The sequence below is a fragment of the Hevea brasiliensis genome, unplaced genomic scaffold (genome assembly GCF_030052815.1).
Source record: "Hevea brasiliensis isolate MT/VB/25A 57/8 unplaced genomic scaffold, ASM3005281v1 Scaf232, whole genome shotgun sequence".
Lineage (NCBI taxonomy): Eukaryota > Viridiplantae > Streptophyta > Magnoliopsida > Malpighiales > Euphorbiaceae > Hevea > Hevea brasiliensis.
In genome coordinates this window covers 45,419-58,120 of record NW_026614732.1, presented here as the reverse complement: position 1 = coordinate 58,120, position 12,702 = coordinate 45,419, and the positions used below count along the sequence as shown (strand labels likewise).

General features: G+C 29.4%; 1 pseudogene; it reads left to right on the top strand.

Moving 5' to 3' along the window:
* The first annotated feature begins 4,747 nt into the window (after positions 1-4,747).
* LOC131176736 (pentatricopeptide repeat-containing protein At2g36240-like) lies at positions 4,748-12,278 on the top strand (annotated as a pseudogene).
* The last annotated feature ends 424 nt before the right edge of the window (positions 12,279-12,702 follow it).

Below are 12,702 nucleotides of genomic sequence, written 5' to 3'. Positions count from 1 at the left end.
ATTTCTGGCCAAAGCTTTTTTGTCGAATGAGTAATTGAAGGTGCTTATCAAGCTGGTTAATCTTAATCTAAAGATCTGTGTAGATCTTACTGAGATGCTTTTCTAAAGTCTCCACTTTGGATTCTGTTTGCCTTGCTCTATTGACTACAATATCAACCTTTTTGTCAATATTCTACAGAATAGAATTTTGGGCTTTGGCATTAAGAGCATGCCAATTTAGAACTTCTACATGTATCATTGGCTTTGCCTGTCCATTAGGTTCAACAGCTACTGTCTGGATAAATGGCCTGGAAAAAAGTTTTTTGATAGGATCAACATTATGCCTTAAAGGAGGGAAGTTTTCTTTATATTGACTTTGTGACGATTGTGAAAACATCATGCAAGGTTGGACAAGTGGGGCTGTTACAGGAGGCTTAGAGGATTGCATACATTGTTTTTGTTTTCCCTTCTGAAGGGATTTCTAAAGCCAGCTTGTAGATTGGCAAAGGGCTCTTCTTTTGAGTTTCTTTGTGAATGTCTATCCAAGGGCCAGAATCTAGGAAGAAATCTCTATTGGGCATGTATGTTTTGCAGGAAGAGTTTCTCTTCTTCTTATGCCTTCTCCGTCTATGCTTGTCATCATCATCATCCATTAGATGGCAATCACATCCTAGATCACACATTCCAGATTCGGGGGAATCCCAAATAAAATGTCCATCAATTTTGTCTATAAAGATTGGATATCCATATGTTCCAAATGTATGAATAGGGATTTTTTTTTCTCTCTTTTCTCAAATAGGAGTGATCATCATAGTTTAAAATATTAGAGGAGTGCTTGTGGAGTTTCTGGGGGGGTTAAAAACTATTTTAATAGTCCCACTAGTCTATCTTTTGAAAGAAGATTTTGTGACTTGAATTGGTTGGGAATTATTGTGAAGTTTTTCATAGTTTGTAATCTATTCCCTGGGCAATTATTCTAGCTAATTCTTCCTTCGAGATCTGTCGTGGGATTTGGATGATGGTGGGAGTAGTCTCAATGTCTGATAATATAAGCAGAGCATTAGTAGATAGTCCAGGTTGAGTCAAATCTATGGCATGATTTTGAAGCCTGTAGATTATCTGGTGGTGTAAAGTGGTTATTATAGAAGAGGTCATTTGTTCTACACCTACTAATTGGACTTGGACCTTCAATGCCGTAGGCAAATTTAGGCCTTGTAAGGACATGTTATAATTGGGGAAGAAGGTTAATATCACACTTTCAGCGTGAAAAGTGGTGATACAGGTTCCAATAACAGCATGTTTATAGCTTAAAAATATGGTGTCCAATATTGAAACTCTGGCTATGATGGAAGACCTTATCTGCTATGAAAGGTAAGAACTATTCTTACAGCTCTATAATGGAGGCGAGAATATCCTTGTCGTTGCCAAGCTGGGATCAAAATTGGAGGAATTTGAAGGGTTACATACCGTTCAGTCGATGTGGATATGAGAGTGCATTGATCTAGTTTGGAGGTCTAGACATATTCTTTTAAAAGAGATTTTCTAAAGGAAATGAAAGACCTGATGCTTCTAGTCATGGATCTAGAGCATTTGTAGATATTATATGGACTAAGCAAAGGAATAAAGGACTCTTCTACCTGTGCCCCTTCTGGGATGTGAGAAATTTCTACAAGGTGGTCAATTTTGGAAGCTAAAGTTTTCCTACAAGAGGGTGAAAGAGAAAGTAAAGAAGTTAGATTAACTAAACTGGATGAAGAGGATGCTCAGTTACAAGGGTGGAGGACAGTATTGGAGTGGTACAACTCATATTTTTTGGAGTCTCCTTACTCATCATCAATCATATTACAATCATATCACTCTCCAATGCAACTAAGGCTTTGATACAATGACTGGCCGGGAGCAGCTTATTTAACCTTAATATAATAATACTCATGCGATACGAGATTAAATAAAACCATCTACGGTAAACAACAGACCTTAAGGAACTGATGAAGTACCACTCACTACCGACAGCACCACCAGTAACTAGGCAAGACTCGGTGACCTCAAACAATGGCATATGGTGGTTTTTGGTGACACAAAGTGAGGAGAGAGAGAAATGGGTTTGAAATTTTAAATGCTTATATCTAGCGATCTAGACGTCCAATATGAGCGATTCCAGTTGCTATGAACTCTTGGTGGATAGTACTTGCAAATGGGACCATCATGCCGGATTTGGTGACTCTTTTTGGTATCGACAAGGAGAGAGAAAATGGGTTTTTCACCATTTTTCGATGAGATTTCGAGCAATCCTACTTTCGGATCAGCAATCCGAGAGCACCATTTAATTCAGTGCGTCAAAATTTTTGAGATGGTACCAACCTCGCTTTGATCGAACACCATTTAGAAAATGTGATTATCAAACGATCCAGATCACTCGATGAGATTTTTGAGCCTTTTTGAATCCTGTAAATTAAATATAATTATATGATAATTATTGACAATTTATAAGCTTTGATTAGGAACAATCGGATTGGTAATAGCTCACTGACACTCGGAACTGAGTTTTCAGCTCGATTCAAATGCCCGATGAATTGTCCTAGAAGGTGCTCATGCTTATAGTCATTTCTAGCATTTGTAATCATTTTGGATGCATTTCAAGTAGTAGAATTCGTAAAAGTAATTTCAAATTCAAGTTGTGTAGTTTTTACCATGGTTAAACTAGTTGATTAATCTGTGAATTATTTCTGACTTAGTAAAAAGTAAGTAAAATGAATTTAATTAATACAAGAACAATGTAGAGGATATTCTAAAATATTTTTATAATTTTTAAAGCGTTAAAAATAATTATTTGGACTGTAGAGGAGTTAGAGTTTGAACGATTGTACTTATATTAAGTTTTTTATGGGTTTCAGATGGGCATTGTAATTATTGTTGTGAGCATGAGGCTTTATACTGTGTTTGGTTGTGTTTTTATGCAAAGGATTAGATTTTGTTATAAGGGAGGTTTTGCTGAAATTTTGATGAGACATTGAGATTAATTATTACTTTTTTAGTTCAAATTATTTGGTTTATGCATGTTCGATATCAGGATTGAATTGTGCTCCTGTAGTTATGAATTTCTAATGGTTATTGGGTTAAGATGGACTAAATTGATTTATAATATTTTATTTTATTCTGTATGTTGGGTCTTAAAATTGAGTCTAGTTATAGATTTAGGAACAATGAAGCTCGTTACGAGTTTCAGGACTTTAAGCTGATGTAAATAATGATGCCGACTTTAAGCTGATGTAAATCATGATGCCGATCTGACTCATGAAATCGGGTTATGAAATGAACGGTTGATTTAATGAAGCTTAAGTAGAGCATCCGTGTAGTTTAATTTAAAATTATGTATATTTTTATTAGGAGATTTATATATATATATATAAAACTAAAATTTAATTAATAATAAAATATTTCATCAATAATTTTGTTAATACAAATAATTGAATTATATTTATAATAAATTTTATATTAATTCAAAAATTATAGTGACATAATGGTGTAGTAATTATAGTAGCAACATCAATAATTTAAACATTAATAGGTAAATGGATGAGCCAAGATGACTTAGGGATAATATTGATGCCCACATCTATAATCTATATGTATAATAAATAAAAATATGAATAGGGGATAACCATGGACGCTTATATATATACACTATTTAATTACTTTTTTATGTAATTAATTAATTAAAATTTTTTTAATGATTCTATATTAAAATAAAATTTTAATCGAAAGTTTTATTTATTATTTTAAAATCTTTTTAATCATTTAATATGAATAAATAGTGAAGAGAAAACATAATGTAAAAATAAAGAAAAAAATTCCGAAGAATTATAATTGACTAATATAAATTTTAAATTTTATTTACAAATAAGAAAATATTTTATCCTTTTTTAATTTTAAACGGGTTGTTCGCTAGCAGTTTCATTTATAAATTAAATAACATATAAAATAAATAGACTAATTCAATTATATTTATATTTTAAATTGTAATGAGTTTTAAATGATTTGACCAATGTATGACTCAAATACATTTATGTCCGATTAAATTTGCCTAAATATATGTTATATATAAATATATGGTGAGTATCTTAAGAATTTTTTTTTATTATTTTTAAGTATATAGTTTCACACTTGTACCTTAAAAATTTTATTCATTGCTAAATTGTTTTTTTAGTGGTTATTTTATTTTTAAAATAAATTATTTATAATTTTATTTTATTAAATATTATTATCTATAATATAATAACATATAAAATTAACATTATATATACAAATAAATAAATAAATAAATAAATATATATATATATATATATATATATATATATATATATATATATAATGAGTGAAAGATATTTTTTTACATGTTATTCAAATCACGCAATATATGAAGATCATTTAACTCTTAACGTATCCAAAAGTAACAAAAGTTGCTGTCAAAAATAACTTTGGCAGACACAAAATATGTGAACTAACTTAGCAGATACAAAATATGTGATTCAACTAGTGATTCAACAACCTCTAGCACATAGCCACTATTTATAAACCTAAACATTCATCAATTTTCATATCTTGCAAAGTTGTGGGCTAACAATTCTTAACAATAGCATTATCTACTCCCTTCCCAGCTTTTTCCCTCTTTGCATCAACCTTTTGTTTTTTTCTTGTTCTTTCCTTATCTTCATTGTCTTCAATAACCCTTCCAATTTATCATATCAAAAACTTTATTAGATTACAAATGGACTCTGAGTCATATACTTTAACAAGTTTAGCTCGTGATGAGGAAAGGCTCAAGCATTTGATAATTCTCCATAGTGTAGGTCTTGGACGGTCACCTTCATCCGTTGTTATACCTCTATTTGTAGAGTCTAACGAAGAGCATGTAGTTGTACTACGGATTGGCAGCCACGGATTGGCAGCCAAAAGGTACGAACCCAGCTGCTCTTGGACACTGGCTCTTCACTTATTTGGTGGCAGTGCTATCCATGCGAAAAAATGTTATAATCAGAGAAAAATACCCAAATATAGTCAATGAAGTCTGACTTTTTTTTTTTTTTAAGTATATAGTTTCACACTTATACCTTAAAAATTTGATTCGTTGCTAAATTGTTTTTTTAGTGGTTATTTTACTTTTAAATAAATTATTTATTATTTTATTTTATTAAATATTATTATCTATAATATAATAACATATAAAACTAACATTATATATATATATATATATATATATATATATATATATATATTATATTTTTCAATTATTATAAAATAAAAATGAGAATATTAATCTCATTTTTTAACCTTTTCTATTATTATCTAGATGTTTAACAAGACAGGAAATAAAAATTAAAAAATTCACTTTATTATAATTCTTAATTACTTTTTAAATTTTCAAATATTAAAATTAGTCAAGATTACGAATTCAAAACGAGGAATTCAAATATTTTTTCAAGTAAAAACTTAAGAATATATATATATATAAGTGAAAGATATTTTTTGCATGTTATTCAAATCACACAATATATGAAGATCATCAAACTCTAACCTATACAAAAGTAATAAAAGTTGCTGTCAAAACTAACTTTGGTAGATACACAATATGTGAACTAACTTAGCAAATACAAAATATGTGATCGAACTAGTGATTCAACTACTTCTAGCATATATTGCAAACTTGTGGGCTAACAATTCTTAACAATGGCATTATCTACTCCCTTCCCTGCTTTTCTCCTCTTTGCATCAACCTTTTGTTTTTTCCTTGTTCTTTCCTCATCTTCATTGTCTCCGATAACCCTTCCAATTTATCATATCAAAAAGTTTATTATATTACAAATGGACTCTGAGTCATATGCTTTAACAAGCTGGAGCTATTAGGATGGCAGTTCTACATACAAGGTTATTTTTGGGTGTGGAACTTACAATCCTGACAAGTATTTTATGGCTGTTTACGAGGGAATATTAGGATTCTAAAATCTTAAGTATTCCTTCTCAACCCAGATTAGAGCCCAAATTCTCCTTTTGTCTAATTAGGGAAACTGAATTGAGTACTGCCCTTTACCTGTATGACTTTCCAACCCAGGATGATGAATCAATTGTTGTGTCACGAGCCAAACTTGCTAAAGTATATTACTTAAGAGTTCATTTGTAATCTAATAAACTTTTTGATATGATAAATTGGAAGGGTTATCGGAGACAATGAAGATGAGGAAAGAACAATGAAAAAATAAAAGGTTGATGCAAAGAGGAAAAAAGCAGGGAAGGGAGTAGATAATGCCATTATTAAGAATTGTTAGCCCACAACTTTGCAAGATTTGAAAATTGATGAATGTTTAGGTTTATAAAGATTAGCTATGTGCTAGAGTTAGTTGAATCACTAGTTGGATCACATATTTTACATCCGCTAAGTTAGTTCACATATTGTGTAACTGCCAAAGTTAGTTTTGGCAACAACTTTTGTTACTTTTGCATAGGTTAGAGTTGGATGATCTTCATATATTGTGTGATTTGAATAACATGTAAAAAATATTTTTCACTTATATATATATATTCTTAAGTTTTTACTTGAAAAAACATTTGAATTTCTCGTTTTGAATTCGTAATCTCGATTAATTTTTAATATTTGAAAATTTAAAAAGTAATTAAGAATTATAATAAAGTGAATTTTTTAATTTTTATTTCCTGTCCCGTTAAACATTGAGATAATAATAGAAGAGGTTAAAAATTGAGATTAGTATTCTCATTTTTATTTTATAATAATTGAAAAATATAATTTATATAATGACATAATATATATATATATATATATATATATATATATATATATATATATATATATATATATATATATATATATATATATATATAATATGTTAGTTTTATATGTTATTATATTCTAGATAATAATATTTAATAAAATAATAAATAATTTATTTTAAAAGTAAAATAACCACTAAAAAAAACAATTTAGCAACGAATCAAATTTTTAAGGTATAAGTGTGAAATTATATACTTAAAAAAAAATGAGTCAGACTTCATTGATTATATTTGGGTATATTTATCTGATTATAACATTTTTCATATGGATAGCACTGCCACCAAATAAGTGAAGAGCTAGTGTCCAAGAGCAGCTGGGTTTGTACCTTTTGGAAGCCAATCTGTAGTACAACTACATGTTCTCCGTTAGACTCTGCAAATAGAGGTACAACAACTGATGAAGGTGACTGTCCAGGACCTACACTATGGAGAATTGTCAAATGCTTGAGCCTTTCCTCATCAGGAGCCAAGCTTGTTAAAGCATATGACTCAGAGTCCATTTGTAATTTAATAAAGTTTTTGATATGATAAATTGGAAGGGTTATCGGAGATAATGAAGATGAGAAAAAAACAAAAGGTTGACGCAAAGAGGAAAAAAGCAGGGAAGGAGTAGATAATATCATTGTTAGCCTACAACTTTGCAAGATATGAAAATTGATGAATGTTTAGGTTTATAAAGAGTAGCAATGTGCTATAGGTAGTTAAATCACTAGTTGGATCACATATTTTGCATCTGCTAAGTTAGTTCACATATTTTGCATCTGACAAAGTTAGTTTTGGCATCAACTTTTGTTATTTTTGCATACGTTAGAGTTAGATGATCTTCATATATTGTGTGATTTGAATAACATGCAAAAAATATCTTTCACTCATTATATATATATATATTTGAAAAAACATTTGAATTCCTTGTTTTGAATTCGTAATCTTGACTATTTTTAACATTTAAAGATTTAAAAAGTAACTAAGCATTATAATAAAGTGAATTTTTTTCATTTTTATTTCTTGTCCCGTTAAACATCGAGATAATAATAGAAGAGATTAAAAAATGAGATTAGTATTCTCATTTTTATTTTATAATAATTTAAAAATATAATTTATATAATGCCATATTATATATATATATATATATAGATTATGCATTATATAAATTATATATATAAAACGTTAGTTTTATATGTTATTATATTTTAGATAATAATATTTAATAAAATAAAATAATAAATAATTTATTTTAAAAGTAAAATAACCACTAAAAAAATAATTTAGCAACTAATCAAATTTTTAAGGTATACTCACCATATGTTTATATATAACATATATTTAGGCAAATTTAATCGGACATAAATGTATTTGAGTCATTCATTGGTCAAACCATTTAAAACTCATTACAATTTAAAATATAAATATAATTGAATTAGTCTATTTATTTTATATGTTATTTAATTTATAAATGAAACTGCTAGCAGACAACCCGTTTAAAATAAAAAAGGTTTAATATTTTCTTATTTGTAAATAAAATTTAAAATTTATATTAGTCAATTATGAACCCAAGATATAAGTGAAACTCATGTATTTAATATGTGAATCCCACTATACATATTATATCTTGAATTTATGTGGACCTAGTCTAAATAAAAAAATAAAAATTTTAAAAGAAAATTAAAAAAAAATATTAATTACTTAACAGATAATATTTATTATAATTATAAAGTATGATAAGTAACACGTGATAATTATTAACAAAAAAATCTGTTTACAAGACAATGGTTAAATAAAAATTGCCTACTTTTTTATATATATAAATAAAATTATGTAGATATAGCTATAGATTTGCAGTTTTACTGAAACTATAATGAAAATTTATGTCAACGAGGATTGCCTTGATTATATAGCTCAACAATATTATCAAATTTCAAAGCCCTTGATCTAAGAAATATTCAATTTCAGTGCTTCTCTCTTATTATAATGCGCCACAAAAAATTAGTAAAATAAAATATGAGTTATTGCCATCTATATAGCTAGGAGTTTCAGAGATGCAGAGATGAGAATGTTAAGGTGGATGAGTGGCCATACTAGACTAGATAAAGTCCGTAATGAAAGTATTAGAGAAAAGGTAGGAGTGGTGCCAATTGAAGATAAGTTGAGAGAAGGGAGATTGAGGTGGTTTGGTCATGTGAAGCGTAGACATACGGAGGCTCCAATTAGACAAGTAGAGCACATTAGGCTAGAGGATAGAAAGAAAAAAAGGGGTAGACCTAAATTGACTTGGAGGAGAGTAGTACAGCATGACTTAGAAGCATTACACATTTCTGAGGATTTAACCCAAAATCGTTCAGAGTGGAAAAAACGAATCCATATAGCCGACCCCAAATTTTTGGGATACAGGCTTAGTTGAGTTGAGTTGAGTTGTATATAGCTAGGAGTTTAAAGTCTACTTCTATGCTACTGCTTTATATTATTATCCATCTTGAAATGGCATGAGTTCCCAATCCTCAGCATCTTCATTATAGTTCTATAAAAGTCGATCAGTTAAAATCATCCAAATGCAGTCTCTTTGACAACGGTAAGCAGCAATAAAATGATGCCATTTTGAATTATCCCATTGCACATCACAGTAAAAGGGTGTGATGCCCTGAAATTAACAGGAAAATTCATGCCATTTGCAGCAGAAACATAGCCAAGATCATTGTCATGTGACCAGTAGTAAATGTTCATATTTTTTTCATTTCTCAGCTCGTTCATTATCACAATCTGAACTTTTCCCAATGCACTATTTTCAGAAGCAAATAGCAAGATTAGAATGATACAACTGATGGTTTTCATGCAAAATTACTGTAATCTTTTTCCTTTAGGCAACTAATATAGTATTTTAATGCATCATTGTTATTTTATACTCGTCCATTTAGGATTCATGCATAACATATGACCAGCCTACCTCTCTTTTATTTTATATGAATACGTTATTTTTGTTGCTGCTTTTATTTGTTCATCTAAAACTGAGCTTATCTCTAATTAACTCTAACTAATTTAGAGCCAAATACTTGACTAAGTTGAGTTTTGAATTTACATATAACCCTACGAGGAGAAAAAGCGGCACTTATAAAGGAGTAGGTAATTTATAACTAAATTCTTAAGGTATAATAAAATTCACAGATTAATCCTTAGTTTTAAGTTTAGTATTAATTTGATCTTCACATTTTAATTTATTAACAAATTAATTTTTTTTTTGTTAAAATCAAATCAAATTTTCTATTAGTCAAGCTTTGACTATATTAAAAAAACTGATAATTTTTTTTAATGGCATAAATGCCCTTGTTGTTTTCCTCTTCGCCCTCTCACCCAATAAAACCACCGCTACCTCCAAAAACCTATAGTCCTCCCTCACCAAATCCATGCTTGAGCCTCGCCTCAACTTTTAACTTAAGTTCAGTTAACTTGGCAACTGTTGGCGTCAATTTGCCCACCAAAGTACCATTACCACCCTGACAGGGATATCCAAATAAAGTCTAAATAATTAATTATTTGAATAAAGTATAAATAATTTTTATAAATAATATATTTAATAAATTTATAAATTAAAATTTTTTATTAAAAAAATAAAATTTATTTTGAAAATAAAAATAATTAAAAAAAAACTCTTAAGTAATTTTAAAATTTTTCTTAAATTTTTAATTTGGTTAATTTTATTAAGATTGAAAATTAATGTTAGTTTTATTTTAGTTACTTAAATTATTCAAAATTCAAATGTAATTCTAATAATTTTATTAATGTTTTCAATAAAAATATTTTTTAATTTATTATTATATCTGAAAATAGTTTGAGAATATGAAAATGTTTTATTTTTATTTTTAATGAAAATAAAATCAATGAAAATTTAAATATATGTAAAAATAAATTTTAAGTGTAATACAAGTTATATTTTTATCAATATCAATAATTTTTAGAAAAAATTATAAATTTTTAATCAATAAAGTAATTGTTATACTTGAATTATTTTAAAATTTTAAATTTTCGATTTTAATATTAAATCAAAGCTTATTCTTTGCTGTTTTTTTTAAAAAGAAAATAAAATATAATTATCATTGAATATGATTAGAATTTCATAGCCATTGATATAAATGTAAATCATAAATCTCGATATAAAAGGCTAGTGAATAAGAAGAAGAGAATGAGGAGAGCAAAAGCAAAACATACTGGAGATAAGTGAAGGAGAAGTTGTGATAGATTTGTAGTACTTTTAATAACTTGATTGGTAGCTATTGTAGGAATAAGAAGTTCGAGATGGCTTTAGAGTTGTTTAGGGAGATGAGAGAGAAGGGGTGTAGTCCTAATGTGGTTAGTTTTAATACATTGATTATGGGGTTCTTTAGGGAGAGGAAGTTTGATGAAGGGGTTAAGATGGCATATGAGATGATTGATTTGGGGTGTGGGTTTTCAAGTGTGACTTGTGAGATTTTGGTCGATGGTCTCTGTAGCGAAGAGAGAAGCTTGGAGGCTTGTGAATTGTTGATTGATTTTTCAAGAAAAGGAGCTTTGCCAAGTAATTTTGATTTCTATGTACTTGTGGACAAGCTATGTGGCAAAAGAAACATAGGAGCAGCTTTGGAGTTGTTGTAGAAGGTTTGAGGAAGTTGAGGAAAATAGAAGAAGCATTCAGATTGATGGAAAGAATGTTGAAGGAGAGTATCATTTCAGATATTGTGACCTTTAATTATCTCCTTCAAGATCATTGCAATGTAGGAAGAACAGTTGATGCTGACAAATTGAGATTATTGGCTTCTAGCAAGGGTTTGGAACTAGATGATATGACATATTACACTTTGGTATATGGGTATACAAGAGAGGGCAAAAGGAAGGAAGGAGAAGTTTTGGTGGATGAGATGCTGGATAGAGAATTTATACCTGATCTTGCTACATATAATAGGTTAATGGATGGCCTTTCTAAATCTAGAAGCCCTCCTAAACACCATTTTTGACTGAGTTGAAAAGGTGAATGCATAGACATCTTCAATTTTTACATTTTGGTTTTGGCACCAACAGTTTACTGGAATTAGCTGGGATTTCTCAATTATGGTGGAATTCCTCTTCCATGAAGTAAGAACTTTGATGAAACAGACAAATGCATATAGGCTGTTGTAAATCAAGTAGGAAAGGAAGAAGTTAAAAGTGGAAGCAGCAGGTATAAATATATTCATACAAACTGCATTTGTCATCCATGATAATGCCAAGGTAATTGTCATCAGCTGCAGATGAATAAGGACGAGGAGCTGCTTAAATAAACGAATGATGCTGAAAATGAGCTTGCTGTTGTTTCACTTAAAGCTTTGATTGATAGGTGCATACGGTTTGATGAGTACTGGTGTTCTTTCCTATAAGGAGAGGCAAGCAAAATTATTTTTATAGAGCTTTTGCCTTGATGGATTGAAAAGTTTGAAGCAGAACAGGATTTACACTTACGAGACTACTCAGTCTTCGAAGTCTTGTAAAGCTATAGCATAAGTTATGAAACCATGAGAGGCACTTCTAGTTTTGAAAAAAGTTAACTAAAGAGGGATGTACGGTGAAAAGTCAGGAAATCAATTTATATCTCCATGTTAATTACCTTCTTCCCTTCCATTGAGACTCGGTGAAGGCTTTTTTCATACTCTGGCTGATGTTTGTTTGTGGGAGGGGCTTTTGTTCCAAAGGCTTTAGGAATTTTGGCTTGCGTGGAAGGAAATGAGATGCTTCCAAATAAGACGAAGATTTTATGTAGAGAAGGACTGCATGATGTCCATTCAAGAAAGGAGAACCGAGACGAAGAGAACAGCTGAGGTATATATAATGAGTGAAAGATATTTTTTGCATGTTATTCAAATTAATCAATATATGAAGATC